General features: G+C 42.6%; 1 protein-coding gene across 1 annotated transcript in view; it reads left to right on the top strand.

The window, feature by feature from the left end:
* Positions 1-27,714, top strand: part of kdm6ba (lysine (K)-specific demethylase 6B, a) — a 192,769-nt gene that overhangs the window by 150,887 nt on the left and 14,168 nt on the right. The window contains exons 5-6 of the mRNA XM_070548070.1: positions 12,102-15,681; positions 15,851-15,876. The gene's annotated coding sequence lies outside the window, so the exon portion shown is untranslated. The remainder of the gene's footprint in view (positions 1-12,101; positions 15,682-15,850; positions 15,877-27,714) is intronic.

The raw sequence follows: 27,714 nt of genomic DNA, 5'->3' as shown, positions 1-27,714 counted from the left end.
GTTGCCGTAGACGGAACCGTACACAGTCGGTTGGTTGTGAAAGGGGACTATTTTTAGATGAGCACATTAGCTGGTTAAGCTAGTGGGAGCTTGCGCCATGGGGAAGTGCGCGTTTAATGGTAACTGGATGGCTAATCCCACGTTCGCGACGTGGTTAGCACCGTTTCTAGGCAATAGCTGGAAATTATAGCTTAAATTTAATTTTAAAAATAGCTTAAATTTGGTCAAAGTGGCCTTAAAAAAGGTCTTAAAAAGTCTTAAATTTGGCTCCTTTAAACCAGCAGATACCCTGAACTTAGCAGCCACGTGTTTAGGTCTTGGCTGTATAAAAGTTGTAAATAATGTAATTATCTGTAATGTCTCATTCATTTAAATGGAGGAGGCGTGTGCAGGAACCAGCCACTAGGGGGAGCTTGTTTGGTTTCAGCTTCATCTTCTGTTTTATTTTACAAAAAATTTTACATTTTAAAATTGATTTATGAAGATGATGAAAATGACGGTCCGCTCTTCATCTTTCTGAACTAGAACAAACAATTTTCTGCTCATTGCATCCAACTCCTTAAACACAAACCACGTCTCCCTGCTTCTCCACAGACCAGGGCTGAGCTGCTCTCTCTCCCTCTTCCTCTCAGTAGCATGGTGCATCTGTGTCATGTCACTGAGTTCGTACGTTCCAGCGTAACCTCCCCCATCCTCACCCTCCCATACCAGCTCTCTCCCTCTCCCTCTCATTCTGTCCTTGTGTGTTCCAGACTGTCATCCTCCATCTCTTCATCTTCCCTACTCCACCTCATCCCTTCCCTCTTTGTCCTGGAGAAGTTTCTCCATCAACCTTCTCTTTTTCCATATTTAATGTGCTTCACTCTCAGCATCTCCTCCTCCCTTTTACTCCATCACACGGCTCTGACACACACACACACACACACACACACACACACACACACACACACACACACACACACACACACACACAGACACACACACACACACCACTGCTTTGCTCTCATGAAGAAAGCAGAAACATAAAACTGCCCAGGTTCATATATTAATAGATCCAAGCTGACTGCCGCATGCATAATCTATCTGCACATACTGTGTGTGTGTGTGTGTGTGTGTGTGTGTGTGTGTGTGTGTGTGTGTGTGTGTGTGTGTAGCTGACTGCTCCTGGATTCCAGTGGAAGAGGATTACAGCACTGGTATAAAATAGCTCCTCCCACTTTACATGTGTCACACACAAGCATATCCACTAAAACACTCACCATTACATTTACAGATGTCTTTGGATAGTTTTCCTTGATCTTATTAGCAGTAGATTTGTGCTGCTTGTAAAAACTCATTGATAGAAAAATGCACGGGTTGTTGGGCAGCATGTGTAGGTCATCTGCCTTAAAGGTCAACTCTGCTCATATTTAATACATCTGCTGTGGTCTCTAGTAGGAATGAATGCCTTGTAAGTCGTTCTTTGGGGACAAAAGATCCAGTGCACCTGTTTGAGGACCTAGAAGTTAGCTGGAGGAGAAAGTGGCAGAACACGGCAGGAATTGGAGTCTTACCTCCGGATATTTGGACATCTCGCCTCTGATTGGCTAACAGCCATGTGACTACTACTTTGCTCTGCAATGTTGATGTTTTATTTCCAAAAGCACTCATCTCTGCTCCAATGACTTATATATATATATATATATATATATATATATCAGGAATCTTGGCGTGACCTTTGACCCAGCTCTCACCCTGGATTCTCATGTCAGTTCTCTTGTTCGCTCTTCCTTCTTCCATCTCAGGAACGTTGCTAAGCTGAGTCCCATTCTGTCTCGCTCTGAACTTGAGACAGTTCTCCACACCTTCATCTCCTCACGCTTAGACTACTGTAACTCTCTTTTCACGTGTCTGAGCAGAACCTCCCTGAACCGTCTACAGGTGGTTCAGAATGCCTGTGCTCGGCTTCTGACCAAGTCCTCCAAACACACCCACATCACCCCGCTTCTCCTCCAGCTTCACTGGCTGCCAGTCAACTTCAGGGTTCATTTCAAGATCCTGGTTCTGGTCTATAGGGCCTTACATGGACAAGCACCGTCATACATTGGTGATCTTCTTAGTCCCTACACCCCCAGCAGGTCCCTGAGGTCCAGTGACCAAAGCCTACTGGTTGTGCAGCACCAGGCTAAAGACCAAAGGTGACAGATCATTTGCTGCTGTGGCCCCCAGACTCTGGAACTCTCTCCCCCTGAGCCTGAGCTCAGTGGACTCAGTGGTCTCCTTTAAAAAGCAGCTGAAGACTCACTTGTTCAAGCTGTCTTTTTTATGACCTTCTTCACCACTCTCTCTTTATTTTGCTCTTATTTCGCCTTTCCTATTCATCTTCTCTTTACCTTTCCTTACACTTTTTATCACATTTTTTCTCACTTTAACCATATTTGTTTTATCATAAAAAACTTATATTTTTTTATTTTTTTGTTTTTGTGAAGTGCCTCGTGATTTTTATGTTGAGTGGCGCTACAAAAAATATCGTTTTTATTTTTCTAGTTTCTACCAGTCTAGACACACCTCCTAATAAACCCTTTGTGTTTTGGTCTGGAGTTGTATTAGGACTCTACAATTATCCAAGGTATTCCTGAGCAAATTCCCTTCTTCCCAAATGAGCCACGCCGCATTTTTTCCAAAGGCAACTAATATAATAATGACTCAAAATCCCTGCAAAGCTTTAGGTTTGAGTTGTTTTAGGTTCTTGGATCACCCCTCCGAAACCATCTCTTAGCTGTTAGCTTGACTCAATCATTCAAATGACTGAATCGCTCTGTCTGCTGCAGGTGAGACATTTACTATTCCCTTAAAAAAAAAAAAGCCAGTTCTAAGAAAAAACAGTAAAGAATAAAATCCTTTATTAATGTCTAACATTGACAAATGTGAGGGTAAAGGTGGATTATAATAAACACCAAAGGTAAACAAACAGGAAAATGTTCTATCAGGATAATGATAAATGTCTCTAAAAAGCTGTTATAGCATTTTGACATGGATATAATTAGAGTACTGGGGTGAAATTATGTGTGTGTTCATCTTCAGAAAGTGTAGGATCTGTTAGGCAAGTATCTTTAGACCCAAACCATAAAGGAAGAGCTCATGTGTTCACATGGTGTGACTGTGGGCCAACGCGATGGTGAAAGTGAGTGTTTGTCATGTTGGGAGTTCATATGTGTGCTTTTTGCATGTGTGGTCTCCTGAGAGGGTTGGAGCCTCCATGTGGGGCTCACGTGTTCCTCCGTCAGATAAAGACTGCTTTGTGAGCAGATGCAGGATGGCCAGCTCATGTCTCCCACATCTCCTCACCATATGAGGACTGGTGTCACTTTCACCTCCACTGGTGCTCCTCACAAATGAGACATTTCCACAGGAATCCCTTGTGTTCAATAGGCGTGAAATCACTGCAGTCTGGAGGAGAGTGTCAACAACAAGTCTTTTTGGTTTGTGACTGCAGCTCGATGGTACGGCTGAACACCTCTGCTCAGGTATGTGGGCTTGGCCAGGCTTGTATACTTCTGCTTTTGTCCACAGAGTTAGTCCAGCATTGGAAAACCACCACGCATCATCACTTGGATCTCTGATGTGGAGCTAGTTGGGTACTAGACTTTCTGCTGCCACTAGGGGCAGTCTGAAAAATACAGAGGTCAACCTGACATAAAAGCTTTTTGTTGAGATGTCACAATATGCAACATTTTCTAAGTGCTCGTGGAAGCCCATGACTCCTGAAATTGAAATCTGACAGACATCAGGTGGATATTTGTAGTGTTTATAGAGGCGATAGAGAGAAGGATGCAAAAAGCCATTGGTGACGAGGTCTAAGCAAACTACGTCTGGAATAGTGATGCGCGGGTTAGTTTTTTCAACCCGTGGGTACCGCAGATTTGATAACGTCTGACCCGCACCAAACCGCCCCGCATCACTAGGTCTATTTTTACAACCCGCGCCGCCCCGACCCACCTCATTAAAAACACGTTATTGATTGAATGTGCATTAACAGGCCCCAAAATTGGCACTGGAAAATGGTAGTAACGTTTACATTTTAAAGGCTAAAATAAAAATAAAAAATGGGCAGATAAAGAAAGTTTAAAATTAAATTAAATAAGGGTTATTTTTGTTTGTTACCCTGCTAATAGTGCAATAAACCAATACAAAATCAGCACCTAGAGCCCCTGCTTGGGCAAAAAAAATAGTAAAACATTTTACAACTTTTATCAAACATTTTGAAAGCCAACAAACGCATCACCTGTTATATCCTTGTTTTGTCCAGCAAATGCTGTTGTTGTCTGCGCTGATTACCTCGCTGAATCTTTCCCAAACACACGATGTAGCAGTTTGTCCCTCCTTTCTTTTAATTCAATTCAATTCAAGTTTATTTATATAGCGCCAAATCATGACAAGAGTCGTCTCAAGGCACTTCACATAATAAACATTCCAATTCATAGTTCATTAAGCCAATCAGAAATAATGTTTCCTATATAAGGAACCCAGCAAATTGCATCAAGTCACTGACTAGTGTCAGTGACTTAACAGCAATCCTCATACTAAGCAAGCATAAAGTGACAGTGGAGAGGAAAACTCCCTTTTAACAGGAAGAAACCTCCAGAGAATCCTGGCTCAGTATAAGCAGCCATCCTCCACGACTCACTGGGGATCGAGAAGACAGAGCAGGCAGACAAAGACACGCACACGCACACGCGCACACACACACACACACACACACACACACACACACACACACACACACACACAAGTAATGTGTCTATAGTTATATTGTGATGTCTTAGTAAATATTGTATTTGGTGAGAGATAAACTTTATTGTATTAATCCTAGTGGATCTATAATTAAACGGATAAACTAGCATTAGCACATCAAAAGTAAATGAAAACAAAAAGTTATTATCAGGAGAGAGAGAATGTATTAGTGGTTAGCAGCAGTGTGCTAGTCGATGGCCCCCTCCATGAGGCCACCACAGCTCAGCAGAACGTCATTGTAGCTTCTTCTGGGGAGAAAAACACTTACAGAGAAAATAAAGTTAACAGCTGAAATTGCACAAAATAGTACAGTTAAAGAGCAGACTGTAGAAGAAAGCAGTAGAGTGTGAAAAGTGGTCAGTGTGTCCTCCAGCAGTCTAAGCCTATAGCAGCATAACTACAGAGATAACTCTGGATAATCTATCCTATTTAGATGGAGGCATGTTGGAGGCAGGGCAAGGGAGAGCCGTCTTTACCGACTGTACACTCCACCCCCCTCTACTCCCCCACTTGTCCAGATTTAGGCTAACATCAGATTTTAACCATAAGCCCTATCAAATAAAAATGTTTTAAGCCTATTCTTAAAAGTAGACAAAGTGTCTGCCTCACGGACTAAAGCTGGGAGCTGGTTCCACAGGAGAGGAGCCTGATAACTAAAAGATCTGCCTCCCATCCTAAGTTTAGATATTCTGGGAACCACCAGTAAACCTGCAGTCTGAGAGCGAAGTGCTCGGTTAGGAACGTATGGAACAATCAGATCACTGATGTATGATGGAGCTTGATTATTAAGAGCTTTATATGTGAGAAGAAGGATCTTAAAATCTATTCTGAATTTAACAGGTATCCAATGTAGGGAAGCTAAGACAGGAGAGATATGATCTCTCTTTTTAATTCTCATCAGAACTCTAGCTGCAGCATTTTGGACAAGCTGAAGACTTTTAACTACATTCTGTGGACTTCCTGAGAGTAATGAATTACAGTAATCCAGTCTTGATGTAATAAATGCATGAACTAGTTTTTCAGCATCACTCCTGGAAAGTATGCTTCTAATCTTAGCAATATTCTGAAGGTGGAAAAAGGAAATCTGACAAACTTGTGAAACCTGGGATTTGAATGACATGTCCTGGTCAAAGAAAACACCAAGGTTCCTTGCTTTGTTCTCGGAGATTAATGTAATGCCATTAAGGTCAGGCGATTGGCTAAGCAATTTCCTTTTCTGGATTTCTGGTCCAAAGATGAGAACTTCCGTCTTGTCTTGATTTAAAAGCAAAAAGTTTAGAGTCATCCAATTTTTTATGTCCTCAAGACAAGCCTGTAATCTACCCAACTGATTAGGTTCATCAGGGTTAATGGATAAATATAACTGAGTATTGTCAGAATGTAAACTCCCGAACGAATTTTATCCAAAATATTGTCCTCCATCGTTTTGTTGACGTGGCTGCCTGCCACCTGCTTGGAGCTAAAGTGCACTTCACTGGCGCGTTCTGTACGTGCCTACGTCATGGGGTCGAAGGTTGTCTGCGTGGAGTTATGTTTTAAAATGTGACCGTGTTTAAATAACTGTCTTAAATATTTTGTTTTACAAAATTAAGCATTGATTCATGTTTTTATTAGTGTGCATATATATATAATACGTGTATTTCATAAACCCGCCCCAAACGCACCGCACTGAAGTAAAAGTGTATTGACCCGACCCTCGAGTAACCCACGGGTACCGCGGGTTAGAAGTCAATCCGCACATCACTAGTCTGGAACCAGTACAGTAGCAAAGTGCCTCAAATACAACTAAATGGTTACAAATCAGTATCTTTACTTAATGTTTAATCTTTGTTTAGTCAGCAACAGATCCATCCTACATAGCCTCCATGTTTATTTAATTCTCACAATCCTGTTATCCAAGTGACTACGACCACAAATCAGTACACGTTCCATAACAATACATTGTTTATTTTGCGTTGAGGAAAGTTTCTTCTCTGTGACTCATTATCATCTTTAAGGAAAGTATCCTTCTTTTTCTCGGGTTTCTGTTTCAGTGGGATGCCTCAGGGCACGGTTCTGAGACTCTGTGTGTTTGTATGAAGTAGGTTTAGACACGCGAGCTGCATGCACTCAAAAGTCTGACGCCTTTGTTTTACACTCCAAATCCTAAAAACTGAAGCTCTGAACAAGTTAGGCTGGTGTTTGTTTATTTGTTGTGTCTTTGGTTTCTGCACACACGTTTTATGTGGTGTTTTGGGATGAAGCTGACTCGTCACCGTTTGACAATAAACTTGTGTTTATTTGGAGGACACTAGCGGTGTGAACTGCTCTGAATGCCTCTGACAGTTGTGAGGGATGTGCTCTGCTCAGCTGCTGTTTGTCTGTTTGTGTGAGGAAGAGGAAGAGAGCAGCGGGGGTAAAAAATGTGTAAAAGGGTTATATTCATAAAGTTCCAGTTTCGGCACGCTTTCTAAAACGCCTCCTCACACAGAACGGCTCTTTTCTAACACACACATTCGTGCTGTTCACAGCTCTTGAGTTTGGCAGCAGCCTCGGTCGGCCCGCTTTCATTAGCATCTGTCTAGACACAATTTATTACCGACTGCTCATTCCTGTCCTCTTCCTTCCTATTTGTCTCATTGTGGGCCCGTTCTGCCGGACTTCAGACGAGCTGTGGCTGTGCACCGTGGGGCTCGAGTCCACCAGTCCCGTCTGTCACCTTCCTACTCCTCATGTTGGTGTCATTTTCTTTGCTTGTCCTCAAAGAGGAAGTCTGTCTGACCGCCTCGTCTGTCACTTCATCCATCCACCCGTTTCATGCGTGCATGCTTGCACGCGCGTGGGAGTCAGTGTGGGTGTTTGGGTTCTTCGAGCTGGGCTCGACCTTTTATTGAGGCCATGTGGCAGAAGTTCACAGGGCCAAACATCCCCGACCACAGCCAGCCTCACACTCCTCCTTACTGTCTGTAGCGCTGCCAGCTCCAGCCCAACTCAACGCGTTCGTGTTAGCAGGCAAACGAGAAAGAAAGCAGACTGTCTGCCGCTCTCGTGCATGCACACAAAATAATCAGGCCACCACCCAGTTTAAAGCCAATTTAATGGGCATATGGCTTTAGAATATTTCAACACAGCTGACCAGAAGCACCAAAACAGACTTAATGGTGATTGAATAAAGAGCATCCACCACCATTCATAAAATTTGTACGCATGATCAGTGAAGCTGCTTGACAAACATCTCCTAGATGTGTTTATCTGGGCCCTGATCGCTGACATACACCTTCAGGATGTGGTGAGACGACATTCCATAAAACAAACCGTCCTCCCTCTCTGTTCAGCTCCGTGGTGTCGGAGTGATTAACCTGATGCCTTAAAGTCCAAACAGTGGAGCAGACACACACATAACCCTAACCTCTCCTGCAGCAACCCAGTGTTGCATATTCGTGTGTGTGTGTGTGTGTGTGTGTGTGTGTGTGTGTGTGCGCGTGTGCGTGCGTGCGTGCGTGCAAGTATGAAGTTTGTTGTCCTGACTTGAAGAGAGCCCCTGAATCACCAGTGAGTCAGGGCTCCAGCGGCTCAAACACGGCTACTGTACTCACGCCATGCAGGTTCAAGCATGCTGTCTGATCGGGTTACTTTTACTCCGTTATTATAAACGTCACCGCTTTAAATGTGTTTAAATTACAAGTCTGTTTGCATTGTTTGTGTGTGCTAGATGTTTCACTTACTACAGGTGACCAGAGGTCACAAAAGCAATTTAAGGAGTTTGTTCAAATATACTTTTGAACAATAGATGTTTACTCAGTGACATAGTTGTTTTCTTAAGGTGTTTTTTCACCAGTTGACCTAATTTATTTCTTTTTAAACTGGATAATTCTTCTTGAGTTTTCTTTGGAATGCTTGGTTTTGAGGGGGTCATTGTTGCTCGTGTGCTGTGTTCCTGTTTAATGTTTCTTTTTGTAGCCTTCAGGAGATGGTTGGGTGTTCAAATCCCCCAAAACACAATAAATTGAGCTGGAGCAAACAAACTAGTCAATTAAGACTTGAAGAAATGTTGACATTTTAGGCCTTGAAGAGTGTGAGGCCCTTTTTGAGTTGGTTGCAGTTTGCTACTTTGCTACTAGATGGCTCTAAATTTGGATCATGTGTTCTTTAAGCCTCAAAGCTAGACAATTTACTCAGCTGTCCGTTAGCAAACCAGTTCATGTATTTATTGCTTTTGTTTTGTTGTACATGAGTAGCTAAAAGCTCTTCCTTGGTTTTTTATCCTCTCACCTGCTTTGGGTTTTGTTTAGGTTTGAACTCTTTCTAAATAAACTAATAATCACTTTTCTATCTGTCCTGTTTTTGGTCTCCGTATCTCCTCAAACTACTTAAGTTTCTTTTAAATGGTTGCTTTTTTTGGTCTGACTCGGGGCTTTTAGATTTTAGTCTCTTCCCATCTGAGCCTTTTCATCTCCTCTGAGCAGACTCTCGGTTGCTCCACCTCTTCACCTCCTTTCTGAGCTGCTTAATGTCAATGGGAGATGCTCCCACTGGTTAACCTTTACAGACGAGAGATAAACACCACTTTCTGCAGCTTCCTATATCGTACTCCATCTATCACTACCGCTCACAGACGCTCTCGCTCATCTGATCTTCATCTGCTGCTGTTTGAATACAAACACGTGTAATTTACGAGCCCTGATATCGATCAAATGAATGATTAATATCAGTATGTCTGACATTTTCTCGATGTGTCATAAAAGAATATATTCTCGCTTTGCCTGCCTTGTTATCGTTTAATGTTGCACCTCTTAGAAAACACCCACGCTCTTTCTAAAAACACACACACACGCACACACACAGCTGTGACCCTTCACGGAGCGTGCACTTTGACCCCTGGTTCAGAGGTTTGGGGCTTTAACCACAAGTCTGCAAGATCAGTGAAGGCTGAGCCAGCTATTCCTGCCTCATATTGACACAACTGTCGCACACTCAGCACAAGCCGATCCGTACACTGCTCTGCTTGTGTGTCGGTGCTCCCCCAGCGAGGGAGCATATGGAGGCTGAGTGAGCGTGGGCGTGTTCTGTGGTGCCGCCCTGCAGGTAGAAAATTAGATGGAGAACAGAACGTTCACCGGCACATGCAGGAACCGACAACAGTAGATAAATGTGCTCGGTTCTCTACTCATCCCTGTCTTTTGTATATTTAAGTCGATTCTTCAGTATTGTTCCAAAAGGTGCTTGTGGTCTTCTTGAGCCTATCCAGGCCTACAGTCATGTTGGCTTTGACACATGGAAGCAGACGTGGTTTAGCTTCCATCTAGCTGGCTCTGGGAGCATCGTCTCATCCAAACCAGTAGGATGTGTTGTGTGTTCTCAGTAAACAGGCTACTTTTAGCTCAGCATTTTGTTCACCCTAACACAGTTAGCAACATAACTAAGTGTGTGACTCATTGTGTGAGGCAGCCATGTTGGATTTAGAGGTCAGGGTTGGTGTTGGAGATTGATCAAGGGGCGGAGTCACTGGTTGCTCTAGAGTGTTCCGCCTCGCTGTCTGCAGTCTTTTCTGGGTCTCTTCTTTTCCACGGACTCTGTGGAACGTTCATCATCACAACTATGTCCTCCATTGTTGTCATGCTTTCATGTAAAAATCACCTCGTGTTACTTCTCAAACTCTGGTGGCAGCCCCGCAATGATGTCTAGAGTTGAGTTGAGCCAAGTTGAGCCACGCTGACTCGTGAAAGGGCAGTTATAGTGTTGCATACACTTACTCTTCAGCTCAGCTCTGTCAGCACCAATGGGTCAATCTCAATGCCACATCCTACATTGGTCACTCAATACACAACACAGTGGGGAAGATGGAGTCTCAGTCTGGTTTGGAAGATGATCATTAGGGTGCGGTGGTACGACTACAGTTAGTCCTAAATTCAGCTGCTAAGTTCTTTACGGGCGTGACACGTAGGGAGCATATTGCTCCTGTACTGGAAACCATGCATTGGCTTCCTGTGCTCTTCAGGGTGAAGTTCAAGGTGCTAACCCTAGTGTATAAGGCTCTTCAGGGAACTGCTCCTCCTTGCATGGCTAGCCTTTTGAACAATCGTGCTACATTACGAGCTCTTTGCTCGGCTGATAGAGAACTGTTGGTAGTTCCACGTTCTAAGTGCAACTGACGGGGAGATTGTCTCCAAGACTGTAGAATGAACTTCCATTAACCGTGCGTCAGCCGCCCTCCTTGCTGTTTTTTTAAATCTCGTTTGCAGACGCGTTTTTATGTCATGGCTTTCCAACAGCTGATGTCTTAGCATGGCTTCAGTGGCCTGCATGTAATGTGGTATTTTTTAATTAGGTTTTATGTTTTTATGACTTTTTTTACACTGTTTTACTTGTTGTTGGTTGTTGTATTGTCCAGCACATTGGGCGTCCGATAAGGTCGTGGAAGGGGCTTTACAAATAAAGTGAAATGAAAAACAAACCTATAAACATCAGGCAATCACCTATCCTAATGTCTTCCTGTGAAAGTTCACATAAAAAGTTGAGTTTTATGAGGCGTAACCAGTAGTTTTAGGCTGAATCTGATTTAAAGAAGGTTACATCTGGCCTCACATTGTACATGTCCCAGTTGCCTTTTGATCTGCAATAGTGATAAAATTAAGTTTTTCTACCATTTTTACAATAATAAAATTATTTATTCTTTTACACCAATGAATCATCCATTAAATATAGTTTTGTAAGAAAGAAAAGGTTTGTCTAACTTCTTTTCCATTTTCCACTTCTGTAAATTGTGTGTGTCTCCATATCCACTTTTGTGTTTGCCCACATCACAGGTGCTGTGTGTTCCCAGGGTGTGTGTGGAGGTGTGTATAGGGGGAGGGGAGGTGGGCCAGAGTACCACCTGTTCTCAGTCATGGAGCCCAGCACCGACACCGTGACTCACTGACCAGGCGGCACATGAGGAACACACACACACTCACACAGATGGCTGTCCACAGCTACGGTCCAGACCCTGCTGTGCATTTTTGGCTAACACACACCTCCACACACTGTGGTTTCACAAACCCAGTGACATACCCACAGCATCATGACCACGGAAGCAGCCAGCAAACATCACGCATCCGTACATAACCGTAAAGCTGCGGGACGATCCTTGAGCTCCAGAGAACACGGTGATCTTTTACCATGAGTCGGTTTCACATCATCACTCCGGTCACGCTGGTGTGTGTTTTGGCTACACATCTCTGTTGTCTCGGCGATCCTCGTGTTTAGGGAGTAAATCTTGTCATTTGAGTTTCTGTAGAAATATAGCAGAGCTGTGTGAGTTTTCCTGACATCTCCAAACTGATCTTTGTTCTTTTATGTTCTGGTTTCAGGAAGTCAGAGGTGTCATGGTGGCCTGTAGGTCCTGAGGACCCACCATCACCTGGTAAGACTCATTTAGACTTCTCTCCCTCTATCATCTCATCTTTTACAACTACACAGCACTAAAACCACAAATATAAAAGTGAAACTACCACAGTTTGTTCAGAATTTCAGAACTACTCGTGCCTAAGTTGTAAAATATTGTGCGTAGGTGAGAAAGGTTGAAGAGGGTGAGGTGTGAGTGAGAAATGGTCGCATCGCTTATCTTGACAGTCTCACTCATACACACTAACTATTCTTTTGAGCGGCGAGGTTCAAGTCCGGAAAGAGGCGTGTGCTTTCAAAGCAATCAAGTGTTTGCACTTCAAAGCCTGATTGGAATAAAGGAAGTCAATGATTAGCTTCTTCATTCACTGGTTTGCAAAGTTCAAATAATAAACCAGTCCAAGTGTCTGAGATAAAGAGGCGGTTTCTTGTGTTGATGGTAACAGACTACTTCTGACTCAGTTCAGTTTTGCTTCCACATCTGAAGTCTACATTTCCAAACAGCTGGTACAAGAGAGGCATCACAGCTCTTAGAGATTTTGCTCATTGGCTCCAAGTCTGATCCTCGCAGAATGATGAATGACCCACACTTGTATAGTGCCTCTCAGAGTAAGGACTCCAAAGCGCTTTACACTACAGTGTATCATTCATCCATTCACACACACATTCACACACTGATGGTGATGAGCTACGATGTAGCCACAGCTGCCCTGGGGCGCACTGACAGAAGCGAGGCTGCCGAGCACTGGCGCCACCGGTCCCTCCGACCACCACCAGCGCACTCAGTAGTGTGGATGTGTGGACCTTATTGAGGTAGGTTGTGTATTTTAAATGATCCTTTAGGTCAAGTTGACCAAACGTTGCCCGTAAACCCAAACCCCTGCAGTGAGGACTCGCTAATTCCTGTCCTTACAATCCAACATGGCTGCATGCACATGAACACCACAAGTCTGTTTTCCTGGAAGAGCTAGCTGTAGGTAGACGTCAGCGTGTCATGCTAGTTATAAAGTTCATAAATATGTATCTTCTTAGTTAGATTATAATGAAAGCCATGATAGTGTCTAGCTGTGTGTTTTGTGATGTTTCGGTTTCATGCTCTGAGTGGTTCTCAGCCCTGGTCCTGGAAGGTGTGTTTTTGTTGTTTCCCTGCTCCAACACAGTTCAATCACCAGCAGCTCTTCAGAAGCCTGTTAATCACCTGCTGATTAAGCAGGTGTGTTGAAACAGGGTTAAAACTAAAGTGTGCTGATACCGGCCCTCCAGGACGAGGATGGAGAACCACCATCTTCATGAAACCAAAAACCCTTCTATCTACAAAGAGTCTGGGGACTTTGGCAAAGCATCAGCTTAGATGTATAAATCCCATTTTGTAAAAGAAAATACTTTTCAAACTAAGAGCCAACCCTCACCCTTGAGACTGTGGTGTTGAATCTGTTAAAACTCAGTTTAGTTTGGCCTAAAACTAAAATGACAGTCTGCTGGGTTTCACCATTTATTGCCTGTTTAGCTCCTTTGCTGGTCACTGTGTGCTGCGTAACTTTACTATGGTGAGTATGTTGATCAGGATCGGTCCCCCTAGCTTATAGGGCCACAGCTCTGGATTAGCTGTCCCTACTGAGGACACCATCGGTACCTCTCTCCTTGAATGAGGACCTTAATTATCCGGGAAGAAGCTGCTCCGTTCAGGCTGCTTCATGTGGGCGTGATGAGCTCGTCTGACTGTCTGACCGCCTGTGTGGCTCTGTCTCCTCATGGTGGGAGTGTGTGAGTGTGTATCAGCGTGGAAGTGATTATTATCGTGTCTGTCGGTCTCTTGGTGTACCCAGAACCTGACTCATGTTGTGCCACACACACACACACACAGGCCTACACACAATCCTACATATCAGAGGCTGGGAAGTACAACCTGTACCAGGCCAATCTCCTCCTTCTGCTAAAAAACACACGCATTTAATCTCCCTACAGCCCCATACATTTTCTTTTCTCCAGAACTCCTGTTGTCTGAGCCTGGCCGGTACTGTGCCTTTGGATGTTGGTTTGAGTGGTAATGGCAGGGATTTCTGCGGTTTGCATCCACGGAAGAGCTGGGTATTGTATATATGTGAGAAGGGAGTTATCCTTATGGCTTTAATTACAGTTGCTAAACACACACACACACACACACACACACACACACACACACACACACAGAGAGAAAATATTGAGCCTTGAACGAAAGCAGGAGGAGCTTGACATTGAGTTTCTACATAAATGCTCCAGAGTGTTGATATCTAACCTGTGGTAGAGAGGTCTTTGAACACCCTGAGTTTGGAGAAGCAGAGATTAGTTTTACGCAGACAGATGAGCTTAAGTCACAGCAGGACCAGATGCAAAGTAGATTTCTGAAGTCTTATCCCTGTGACCTGTTGGCCAAGTCCTTACTAGAGCATGTTTTAGTGCTGAACACAAAAAATATATACAGTAAAAACATTTGGGAATTTAAAGTTTGATTGTTTTGTATAACTCTTATTTTAAGTCTTAATTTATTTAATTATACTAATAACTCAAATTGCACCAAATGAATAAAAATTTGTTTCATATAGGAAACATTTTTATTGCTCTTTTTGTGGGTGTTAACATTAAAGATTTTTTTTTTAATTATAATCTCAAAATAAAACCTAACAGCTCAGACAAGCTCTCTTTCATTACCACTTACACTGTTGTCAGTGTGAAATTCCACAATCACTCTGGAAAAAACAGTTTGGGAAACTTTGATCAGAAGTGTTGCACTATGTCCAGGAAATGCTACTGATAGCTGCTGCTAATGTCAGCAGCACATGACCATAGTGTCTTTTGTAAGTAATTAGGCTAATATAAAGGTTTATTAAATGGGATTTTGGGCATGGTATGACCATGATTTACATTAATTTCTAATTATCGATAACATTTAGTAACATACCCCTGCTATATTAATAACACACTTGTCTAAGTGACTCAGAAACAGTTGCATGAGATTAATGAATTAAGGCCACAGCATTAATATTAGTTTATTTTAATCAGTAACATCAACATAACGTGTAACTAATACAGCAAATGGTGACAACTAGCTGTGTGGTGCAACCGCTAAGAGACATAGCATTAGCTACCTGATGCTAACAGGTGCTAGTGAAGCTAATGTTTTGCCACAATGTGTAATTGATGTGTTGGAAATCACCAACCTACAGTAGTTTTGTTAACAGAACAAAGCTAGATAATTACCAAGTAAACACACTTAATGCACAACATCAGTGGAGATCAGGCTAAGTGTGTGTCACATCTAAAATGGTAAGGGTGGAAACAGTCCCTGAAACTTGACAATTGATTGAAGATGACAAAGTACACATTCTGGACAGAGAAGATAGATGGTTTGAGAGAGGAGTAAAGGGAACCATCTATGTCAAATGTGAAAAACCTACTTTAAACAGAGCAGGTTTCTTTTCAGCATCTATAATGCTGCTCTGAATCTGTTCGCCAAACAGTTTCTTTCTTTTCTTTTATTTCAGGCAATGGCACCTTTAAGTAAACAAGGTAAATATAATCATATTACACAAAGGAATAAACATACATGGCCATATTATTCTGCCCGAAAGGGAGTGGGAAGAAGAAAACTTATATAAACCCACCCCCAAATCCCCATAAAGTCAAAAAACAAGAGTTTTATTACTTTGTTTAACTACTTCTTTTTACATTTTTATAGCATGATGGCGTTACCACAGGCAGCAGGTAATTTACAATTTACATTTTTACATTATACAATTTTACCGTTGACCACAATTCATATCAACAATGGTAAAAGACAAATACCAACAATTTTAACAGACAATATAGCAACAATTGTAAGGAACCGTAAGCACATGTTTATGCTATGAGACAGAGTAAAATGACAGATTAATTTAAAGACCCTCATCTCTATATTTTGACCAGACCTGATGTTTATATAACAATTTAAATTGATGGACAGTTCGACATTGCTTTTTTTTTTTGTAAGTCCAGTTTGTTCCAGAGTTTCACTCCACATACAGACACATAAAAACATTTCTGAGTGGTTTGGGCTCTCGGCAATAAAAAATATCCAAATCCTCTCAAGGTATAAACTCGCTCTGGAGTTATAAAAAATCGTTGAAGGTTAGATGGTAATAATTTATTGAATGCTTTATATAGAACTATTAATGTATTATATTTTACGAGATCAACAAATTTTAGCAGCTTTGACTGTGTAAATAAATTATGGGTATGTTCCAAAAAACCAACCTTGTGGATGATTCGCACTGCTCTTTTCTGTAATATGATCAAAGGATGTAATGTGTTCTGGTAAGTATTACCCCACACTTAAACACAATACGTAAGGTATGGTAGTACCAAGGTGCAGTATAAAATACTGAGTGCGTTTCCATCAAGGTATAGTTTTGCTTTGTTTATAATTGAGAGGCTTTTGGAGATTTTTGTCTTTATGTGTCTTACATGGGTTTTCCAACATGGGGTTTCCATGACAATTTACTATCAATTACTACTCCCAAAAACTTAGTATCATTTACTATTTCAATTTGGATACCATTAATACTTATTTTCTGTTCAGACATTGTGTTGCAATTTCCAAACATCATTATCTTTGTTTTATTTATATTCAAGGATAATTTATTTACGTCCATCCACTTTTTTATTCATTCAAATCATTGTTCATTGTTAACCGTATTTACAAGCTCATTATAATCATCATTACTGTAAAGTATTGTCGTGTCATCTGCAAATAGTATGAGTTTCATTATATTAGATGTGTTAAAAATGGCATTCATATATATATATATATATATATATATATATATATATATATATATATATATATATATATATTAAATAGTGTTGGCCCCAACACAGACCCCTGGGGGACACCACAAGTAATGTCATTAGTGTCTGATAAATACTGACCCATTTTTACAAACTGTACCCTCCCTGTTAAGTAACTTTTGATCCAGTCCCCACCCAGCCCCCTAATTCCATATCTTTCCATCTTATGTGATAGGATTGAGTGATTAATAGTACCAAAAGCTTTCTGTAGATCAACAAAGATACCTACTGCATACTTTTTGTGCTCCAGTGAATTTGTAATTTCTTCAATGGCTTCAGTTATTGCCATTGACGTTGTTCTTTTGGACCTAAATCCATACTGACCTTCATTAATTATACAGTGCTTCTCAAGAAACTTTTCATCTTGTATTGCATTCTACAATGATATCACCTTCATTTAGACAAAAACATGTTTTGGAGAAAAACAGAAAAAGACTTGCAGCACAACCAGTGTGTTTGTTTCTGACCACAACCAAAGTCTGGAAGAAGCCTCTGGGATGAGAGGCTAAATGTCTCCAACATATCCAGAAACGTCCAGCTGTTTTCAGCCAAAACTCTCAGGATGATCATGTCCAGGATGACTGAGAACTATACCTCCATGCTGCAGCAGCATTCAGTCAGAACAGAAAGTGAAACTTAAATGAAGCTGCTGTCAGTAACAACCTAACAGATTTTAAATATTAAAACTCTCAACAGAAATAGTTCAGAAAGGAAAATAAAATGTTCACAGCTTTGTGTGTGATTTATTATTATTATTACTATAATTATTTAATGTGGCAGAAGCTGGTGTGGTCCACCAAAGAGAAAGCTGCTCTATTGTTCAGCCTTCTGACGCTCACCAACGACGAGCGACTGCGTCTGACTGCTGACGCTCCGTGTGTGTTTTTATTTCTGCAGTGAGACAAACTCACCTCACACCATCCAGAGTTTGTTCTTTAAAGCTTCTATTAAGTCCACCATGTTGACACATTTGAACAAGTTTCCTCTACGCTGCAGGAGGAAAAGTTTACATTATGGAGTAAAAGTTCAGCAGACGCGTTTGTTTATATCTGGCCGCTGCGTGCGGGGTGGGGGAGGGAGGGGGGGACTCGTGCTGCACACAGACAACTGGTGTGGTCAGCTCTGAAAAGCATTGATCACAATTTGCAGATCACGTTTATTTTTCACGGAGGTCGGCCGCGTATTTCTCTTCCGGCCGGCATTCTAGGAATCGAAATAAAAAACTTTTAACGATTCCGGGAAAAATGAATAGTTGGAACCGGTTTCAATCGATGCTCGATACCCAACCCTAGACTGATTGTCACCCTATGGGATGACCGTTTTGATTGTTTTACTCGAAAAAACACCAAATTAAACATTCACCTCTCATCCAGACATTTAAATCTGCTCGCACCACAAACAAGATAGCCGAAAATTCCCGTTATGCTAAGCTGCTGTGGCAACAAGATGTCGTCGGTGCTCCAGTCTCGGGTCTTTCATATGGATTCAAACCATTTAGAACGTTGATTTTGTCCATAACCCTGTCCCCGACATCTTTTTTTAACGTATCCCTGTATGTTCCGCATCCCATTTGGGATTTGAACATCTTGTTTAGTACTTTCTTTCTCCCAAATCTTCTTCTCTGCAATGTACTGTTTGTTTTCACGGTTTATTTACACTTGTAAGGCCATCAACATGTCTGCTGACATCCCAGAATGCTAAGCGTAATCACGTGTGATCCCCAAGCCCTATTAGAAGCTAAACATTTTCAAGAAACCAAATAGGTCCAGTTGCCTTCATTCAAACCCATTTGAATAACCATGACTGAGAGCCTTCACCAGCATATCTGACATAACACGTCTTCCAGATGGTTCTATGATCTTTCTGTGTTATCTGAACCTTTCCTTTGTCCTCACCAACTCTTCCTGCAGCACATATGAATTGAAGGCTCCTGGGACGAGCCGTAATGCTTTGTCCTCTCTTGTTATGAGAGTGCAAGGGTGAGAATTCACTCAGACATGCATATTTAATTTTCCCAGAGACTTATTGTTCACAAATATGGTGCATTAATGATGGAAACAGCTGAAGGAAGCTGTGAGTGTGTGTGGCACGCTGGGGTCCGATCCATGCCCACATCAATCAGCGGCTCTCTTCCTGTTCACTTTGGTGGGCTAATGGTGTCCCACAACACTCTTTACAGTGCAATTACGCACAAAGATGAACAAAGTCACACACTGGAGACACTTTCTCTGCTGTCCTAATGGAAGATGTAGGGGAATAATCTCGCACATGGGGAAGGGAGTTACGTGACATGGACACGGAATGGCTGTATGACCTGTTATAGATTTGCATAAATAATACGATAAGTCTTTTTTTTGTCCAGGAAAAGCTGGACCAGAGCAGAAGATATAAAAGGAGTGCCAGTGGATAATATCGCCTGGATACACAACGCTCTAGTTTACCCCTCTGTGGAGGATAATTATGGACTGGAACCAATCAGGCTGTAATTACTTCCAGATGAAGCAATAAAATATATTTTTTGCAGCTGACTTATAATATACGTACCAATCATTAGAACATTATGGATGCAGCTGGATGTGTTTATGGCACATCTGGAAATTTATGACCCACTTTTCATACACCACACATTGGTATGCTAGATCTGTCAGATCTATTGGAGGGGTTTGGACCAGAATCCCCCTTCTTCTCTTTCACTTTGAGACATGTTGGCAGGTGGACATTTGTCTCCCACACTCAGTGGATAATACTGTATTTATAGTATCTGTTCCATTTACACACACAAAGAGAGTCAGTGTGAGGATCCTGGATCCTGACAACCAATTCAATCCCTTCCTTCATCACATACTTGTCTTTTAAACTACAGTGTAGTAAATGAAACAACCTCCATCATCTCCAAATATTTTTCTGGAAATTTTGTGAGATTGATTGCATTGCCAGTTTGTGCTGAGGTAGAGAAGTTTTACACTAGTCTGGTTCTGATGTTTACGTTCATTTTTAGCTCTGTTCTAGCCACAAATAAACTGTATGTGTGTATCCTGGAGTCATCGCCTCAGCATCATCATCCGTGACACACGTCCACCCTCCATGGCGACTAATTTTACCTCCTGTTCTTCTGCTGAGGCAGTGTCTTTCCAAATATACCCTCCGCACGAGTCTGTATGTGTGTGTGAGAGAGTGTTTGCAGCACGTTCTGTTGGTTGGACCAGTGGGGTGGATTTTTTTGGCATCACCGCAGAATACGTGACCGTTTCTTTGGCAAGCAAAAGCATAGACAAATGTTTCCGGTCTTAGATGGACCCTTTAGTTGTTTATCAGAGGCTTGTTTACTTCAGATGGCCATTAATTGTCAGACATCTTATCTATAGTCATGTTGATGTCACATATGAGTCAAAACCTCAAAATGATCTAGTGTACATGGCTTAAGCCAAGGCTGATTTCTGTATTATGACAAATATAATCTATCATTTACATTTTAATGGAAAGATTATAAACAACCAATATGTTACCTGCTGTAGATGGCTTCTTGAACAACCTACAACCTCAACAGGAGAAACAGGCGAGTTTTCACCAAAATGATCAATGGCCAGTGTGGAGCTCAGTTTGGACTAGATTATTGAGAATAATGTTGCAATGTTGGATTGAGAGCAAAATAAAACAGCCTTTACGTATTAGATATTTGTTTTAGGATGGCTGAATGATTCTGAAGTGTGCATAACCTTACCACAGTTGAATGCATCTTAACTTAAAGCAGATGTTCACATCTGCTGGCTTTGAGATTGACAAGCTAATGGCTAATCCGAGCAAGGCTAAATAGATGGTTAAAAATTTCAAAGCAATTTGTGTGAACTTTATTTTGAATCTCTGCAGTGCCATCAACCTCTTCATATAGTTAATTACATAGAGTTTTAGTATGTGTAGGTGCTAATGGCATTAGCAGATAGCTAGCACTTCCTGTTGTGACATCATGTTTGTCCCAGAAAAATCCTAAACAATCCCAGGTTTATCCATATTTTATGGTTTCAGATGTTCTGTTAAAAAATGGAAAAAATTCAATTGCTGATTTGTCAATTTATCAAATCTTAACATAAATGTGCGATATTGCTTTTGTGTATGGATGTTTGAATTAACATTAAAAAGTAGTAGACTGTGTCCATTTAAATGTATGGTTAATTCGCCAGTTAAATATACGTGAAACCTCATACTGCCTGTTCTTTTACTGGGTTCCTGGAGTATTTAGATGTATCATTGACTGTCAAATATATTTGTGAGTAGGAGGAGCTGGAAGTACATGCTGAGTCTGAATATCTTTAACTTAGAAATGACTTCATTATAAGGTAGGGTTGTAACTTGGTTTTTGGGACTTGGTTGATTTAAACAGTTAAACATTTAGCTGGTTTTGAACGCTGTGAGTTCCGGTTATTTGTTTATTTCCCAGAGCTGTTTATTATAGGATCGATAAGTGTTGGTGGGTAAAGAGTAGGTGATAGGAAACAAAAACCTGGAGTCCAGCAGCCGGTCACGACGCTGTGAGCGTGGAGGTTAGTGAAACTCCGTGAAGGGAATTCCGGTGCCAGAGCGGTGACGTTTCAGCTCGTGTCTCTTTAAAACCAGCGCTGCCTCCGTCTCGGTGCGCGTGTGTGACTGAGCTTGTGTGAGAGCGGCGGAGAGAGGAGCTCGACGCTCGGAGCTGCTGGTGAAACCCGAGCCGCAAAAGGCAGAAATCAAAAACCGGAATAAAACAGAAGACCGGAGAAAGAGGAACGAGCGTTAGAGGAGCGGTCCGGTTTCACGGCTGCTTCTGGAGGAACCGCGGTTCTCATTCAGCCGGCTCGGAGCTCCTCACTTTGGAATATCACAGAGGATCTGGATTTTATTCATTACTGTTGGACCTAGCGGTGGGATTATTAAACCGGACGCGGTGAGTTCACACGGGGACATTTAAAAGTCCAGCTTTTTGTTTTGGTTCCGGTAAAATAAATAAATAAACCGTAAGTTTTGATCAGATGGAGCTCAGAGCCGATCAGGTGGGGAATTCAGGCTCTTTGATCCCCCGCTCTGCTCTCAATTTTTTCGTATTCACAATTAATCATATTTACCAGACATGCTTAATCGAGTCTAGATCTGAGTAATCTCTGATAGGAATTTCACTCCCTTTACTGGGAAACCCCCTAAAACACTGGAGTTGACTTGAACCGACGCGGATTCAGGACATTTGTATGCCCCTGCACCAGCAGGGAGCGACTTCACGAGAATGACCCAGTTCTTATCTTTTTATGGGACATCCTGTCACCAAAGTGGCACACTGTGCTCTGAAAGCATGTGCAGGAGGTGGAAGGAGAGCTAGAGGACATGTCTGTGGAGGAAAAGTGCATGCGTAAGGAGATCTCACGCCTTTGTGAGTGTGTTTGAGCAGGAGTGGGTGGGAAGGATCACTGAGGTCGGCAGCCGTACAGAGTGAATGGATAGCCCCCAACCCCCCCCCCCCCCCTCCCCCCATCAACACCCCCAGTCAATCCACACAAAGAGCCGGGCTGAAAGCAAGTGATTTGCATCACTTTTTAGAGGGGGAGGGAGATGTTTTGGTGCTGTCCATTAGGTCTGAGCACTGAAACGTGATCTGTTACCGATTTATCACCCTTGAGAGGACAGACCGGTCCAACTAGACTCAGACTTTACTTAATTATTCATCTCCGCTTCCTTCAGCTGCAGAAATCCTCACGTGACTTAGTGTCTGCAGTAAATATCCCCGCAAGTCAACACGTCTAGCTTTAGGGGCAGTGGGTGAGTTTTGACGCTCCTGTGGTGCGTTTAGGGACATTTTACGACCCCGTAATAAATAACCGGAGGTCAGAAGGAGCGGAGTGAGCCAGCATGTGGTCTTTGATGGTTTACTTCCGGTCACTCGGATCGATCGGCGTGGAAACCAGTTCCTTTTGATGTGGGGAGCTCTAAAACCGTCCACTCAGCCTCACCCCGCCCCCCGCGTGTCCCGTGATCTCAGCAGGAGCGTGCGTGCGCGCGCGTGTATGAATGAATGAACAATCACCGCCCATTTACTATGATGACGAACATGGAGGAATATTAAAGTGATACTCACTAGAGGGGAGGGAGGGAGGAAATGAGCCTTTACAAATGTGACTCACATGAGTTGGGTAAGCAGAGGAGTGTAAGAACAATGACCTAATCACACACACACACTTTTTCCTTCATCTGCAGCCATAAAGGAGGAATTATATTCTCATCTAAACAAATTACTTAGCCTAATTAGGCTTTTACTGGTGGATTCAAGATGGCCACCAAAGCTTATTAAGTAAACAGACATAAAAAAGTCAACTTAGTTTTACACATACTGAGCATACAGCTGGTGTTTATGATGCTAAAGGAGTCATTTGCTCATTTTTCTTTCAGTGTGCAGTGCTATGAGTGATTTATGAAATAATGAATGCATTATCAATCATTTTCGGGGGGGGGGGTACTTGCACTCTAGTTTTAGTGGTTAATTAACTGAATGTGTGGGGTTACGAGTTTTGACATTCATGATATATAAAGCTATCGCCTCTTGTTGATTAACAGCAATGCGCCTCTTCTGCTGCCTTCTTTCTTGGGTGTTATCTCCTCAAATACCACAATGTTGTGGGTTTGTTATTGCTAATGGTTAGCTTCTACTAGCCAAGGTGGGCGTGGCCGTGAATCCTTATGTTTGATGTAGGCAAGGCCGGCCTGTGCTAACTGTCATTTCCCAGTCTTTATTTTCTGCAGCTTAATGCAAGCTATGGGAGTTAAAGAAAATATTTGCGTTCAACGTGCATATATGCCACTCAGTGACCAATTGTCCTTCAGAAAGACCAAGTATGGTACTGTGCTTTACTTTTCAATAAGACCATAGATCAGCCTTGCTTATATCAAATGTCTCCAGAGCTGTATGATATGTGAAAAAGACCCTCAACACATCCTCTGAGTATTAACGCATCACACAAGAGTTTTTGTTTTCTAGATTTGACCAAAATGGCTAATTGCACCATTGCCCAACATAAGATTGCTCAACAGACTGTCTCAGGTGCTTACTCATCTACTCAGGCAGTTGATGCAGTGAAACAGGGGAGGTTCTGTTTCACTTTTCGCTGTCTCGGAAATCAAATACCATCCTAGTGTCAGTGTTTCAAAGTGAAACGAGATGGGGAAGTGACTGGGTGGATGTCGTGATGATTTGCTAGTGTCATGTGACATTTGAGTTGCAGCTTTTCCAGTAATCTGTGTTGTTTCTAACAAAACAGAAAATGGAAAAGGGAAGGCAGTGACAGCGATCTGATAAGTCAGGAGTTAAAGCACAAGGTCTGGCATAATTTTTGGGCACCAAATGTGGATTTTCCCATCGCCTCAATGTCAGCATTTAAACAGTGTTTTTAGTTCCCTTCCACATTAGAGTAGATCTAGCATTGGAGAATGTCATGGTAGAGGTTTTGTATTCATTTGGTACACGATGAGGGTGAAAAACCCCAGTCAGCTAAGTGTGGAATTCCACTATTCCACGTGAGATGGCCAGGTGTGGATCCAGGCCTCTTTAACGTGGGTTTCAGGACATTTTAACTGCTGTGGATATTGTTCACCATATGGTGGACAGTTTACTAGAATTTTAATCCGTGTTAGGTGGACCAGACAAAAAAGTAAAAGACACAACAGATCTGCACAGAAAAGTTAGAACATTTCCAAAGACTAACTGGACACAACTTGTATGGATGCGTGGTTTCTGCTGTCGTTGGAGTCCGAGCTGCTCTCCTGCTCTTTGTTGTTTTGAAACTGTGTATCAGGAGAAAAGGAGGCAGTCTGCAGAGATCCCCGTGAACCCACAAGCTGAGAAAACAAGCTAATCTAAACACAACAGCCTTGGTGAGGAGAGGAAAGGTCTGTTTCTATTCTGCTAGCTAAGCCGAGTGAAAGTGAGAAGAAAGTTTTCCTTCACTCTGTTATCTCTGGCTCTTTTCCACTGATGATGCCATGGTGGAAAATTGAATGCGATTCATAACAAAAGCTACAAACCCCCCCCCCCCCCCCCGGAAAGAATTTGCTTCCTTCCTTACCTCACCTCACCCTAGCTTCTGTTGTTTTTATTTTACCCATTACAACCACACCGGTTGGATAAAAACTCCACCCGTGGCAGATTACGGCACAATATTCCTGCAGAATCTGCTGTGTTGGTATTTGAGGAATCTCTAAACAGACCCTTAGATGTGTTCACAACCAAATGTGCTGCCGCAACAAAGAAGCTTTGCCTGCGTCACAGCTGCTTCTATGGACGATAGTGGCGTAAACGATCATTTATCTGAGCAACTTTGTGTAGAAGCGGCAACACTCTGACCATCTGTAGTCGTGCTGTCTTTAGCTGCAATAAAGCTCTCCCACAGGCAGACATGTCCCTGTTATTTTTATTTTGTCTCACACGCAGCCTGCTGATGGGGCAAATTGTGTGTGTGTGTGTGGTTGTCTGGTCTGGCAGTAAACATGTTGATCATAAAGACTTCACAGAAAACCGATGAAGTCCTTCCTCTGTCTTTTTTTTTTGTCTTCATTTTTTAATCATTGGTAAAGACGCTGCTTGTTCCCATGGCAACTCTTTTCAACAGTTTCTCATCATGTTCAGTCCTTTTCTCAGAGACGGAGAGGATGTGAAGCACCTGGAGACAGATGGTGGAGTGAGGGCGGGGGGTTTTCACCAGTTTTCCAGTGAGAGGTGGGAGCGTTTTCTCCCGAGTTTTTCTGAGATTTGTTTGTGAAAACAAGCTGCCAGAAACGACGCGGAATGGAAAGTTCAGGGGCTTTTGAGGTTGCTCATGTGTTGAAATCGAGACTAGAGAGGATCACAGAAGCCACCGTCGGTTGTTAATAAACGCCCACGTCCTCTCAGATTTCAGGTTTGTCTGGATTAATAAGTTTTACTTGCACTGAGCAAGACGTTGAGTCATTCACCCTTGTGTTCCAGGTACTGAAGTTGTAAAAGAAAAGTGAAATTTCCATTTAAGCAGTGTTTCACACTCATTCTGTGGTTGGTCGCTCACTCTTACCAGAAGCCAAAAAGAGGGCTAGCATGTAAAACCAGGAGGCGAGGCGAGTCGGCAGCTCCTAACGCTGTGATCTGTCTTGTTTTTGCTGAGTGAGTCATGGCCTTTTGGCACACGTGCTGTTCGCCCAATATGAGTCTCAGGTTTATTTCAGGAACCATGCGTGAAACAAGGTCACATTCAGCTGTTTTTAGACTGTGTTACTCTAACTTAAGAATCATATGACTAAGTCAACACAAAGTTTATTTCAACAGGAAGCCTTGCTCTTTAAGCTCCTCCTCAGTGCCTCACTTTTTCTTGCCTTTGTTGCCCCGTGAGAGAGGCCTACTTCCTGCGTTATGGACGATGGTTTCCTCTGCTGTCTGAGTTCACTTCCCCTTCTCTTTAACATCTCTGCATGAGTCTATGTCCAACCCTGAAAAAGACGCAGCCCACTAACCCAGTTGTGTGTTGTCAGTCACAGCCCAGATGTCATGGTGGCAAAACAACTGACAGTAAACCTCCCCACCCCCACACCATCGTTTTGTTTTCCTGCCAATCCCCCCCTACTTCCTCCTCATGCACTGTTGTTGGTACATCCATTTGAAAGACATAGCAGTTGCTTTCAAGTGTAACAACACCACACACACACCACTGCGCTGACCACCAACAGCCAAAACCAGTTGGGCTCTACACCGTTCGTCCTTGCAAGCCTGGATGTTGCGTGTCGTAACACCTCTGCAGACAGAGAAGTATAAACTAGGCTTAAAGGGCTTGCAGAGCTGGTATCCGTCTCCAGCAGTAACTGGGCGAATGGCGTGGGACACCCTGGACAAGTCACCAATCTATTCTTAGGTCTTTTTCATCTGTTGTTGGTCGTTAACCAAAACAGCCTTATAATCAGTGGTTCATGTGGCTGCTGGTCCAAACAACAAACGTGACTGACCTCCTGCACTCTTAGCTGTTCTGTGACTGTAACAAACCATTCAGCCCTGGGCTTCCTGTTTACCCTGATGTGGGAATGCCCCACGTATAAAAGTACACTGTTCATAAAACCCATCAAACAGCAGTCATTTTTTTTAAAAGCTAACAGAAGCATTAGCTCCAATCTGTTCCCTATTGAGGAAGACTCAGGCTGCTGTGTCCTCATTTGTCCTGCGCATCCCACTTGGAGCAGCATCTTCTGGTGTGTGTGTGTTTAAGAAAGAAGACGTGATGAAGTTAGCCCTCATCAACTGGGAAAGGCAGTGCTGACGTTTGTCCACGCACACACATGCAGGGAGAGAATCAACAAGGCGGGGGAGGACGGATGTAGGGGCTGGCTCTTCCTCTGTGTGTGTGTGTGTGTGTGTGTGTGTGTGTTTGTGGGTGGTAGCCTGGTTCCTCCAGAACACAATATCTATCTGGGACTGATTATGTAATGACCAAATGGAGAATAAAGCATGAGGGAGGACGGCACAAAGACAAAAGCAGACAGAAGGAGGTCGTGCACGTTTATTCGGCCATTCAGATCCCTTCTCTTTCATCTCAGTTGGATCTGATTCCGCTCAGTCTTAACATCTTAAAGATCTCTATCCGTAGTCATTGCTGCCCTTCCTATTGTAGAGCAGTATCTCAAGTCCACACACCGACTGTTGAATCACATCCAGGGATAAAATTAGGATCAGATGGGTATTTTTTA

This window comes from Nothobranchius furzeri, chromosome 2 (assembly GCF_043380555.1).
Source record: "Nothobranchius furzeri strain GRZ-AD chromosome 2, NfurGRZ-RIMD1, whole genome shotgun sequence".
Classification (NCBI taxonomy): domain Eukaryota; kingdom Metazoa; phylum Chordata; class Actinopteri; order Cyprinodontiformes; family Nothobranchiidae; genus Nothobranchius; species Nothobranchius furzeri.
This window is presented reverse-complemented; position numbering and strand designations above follow the sequence as displayed.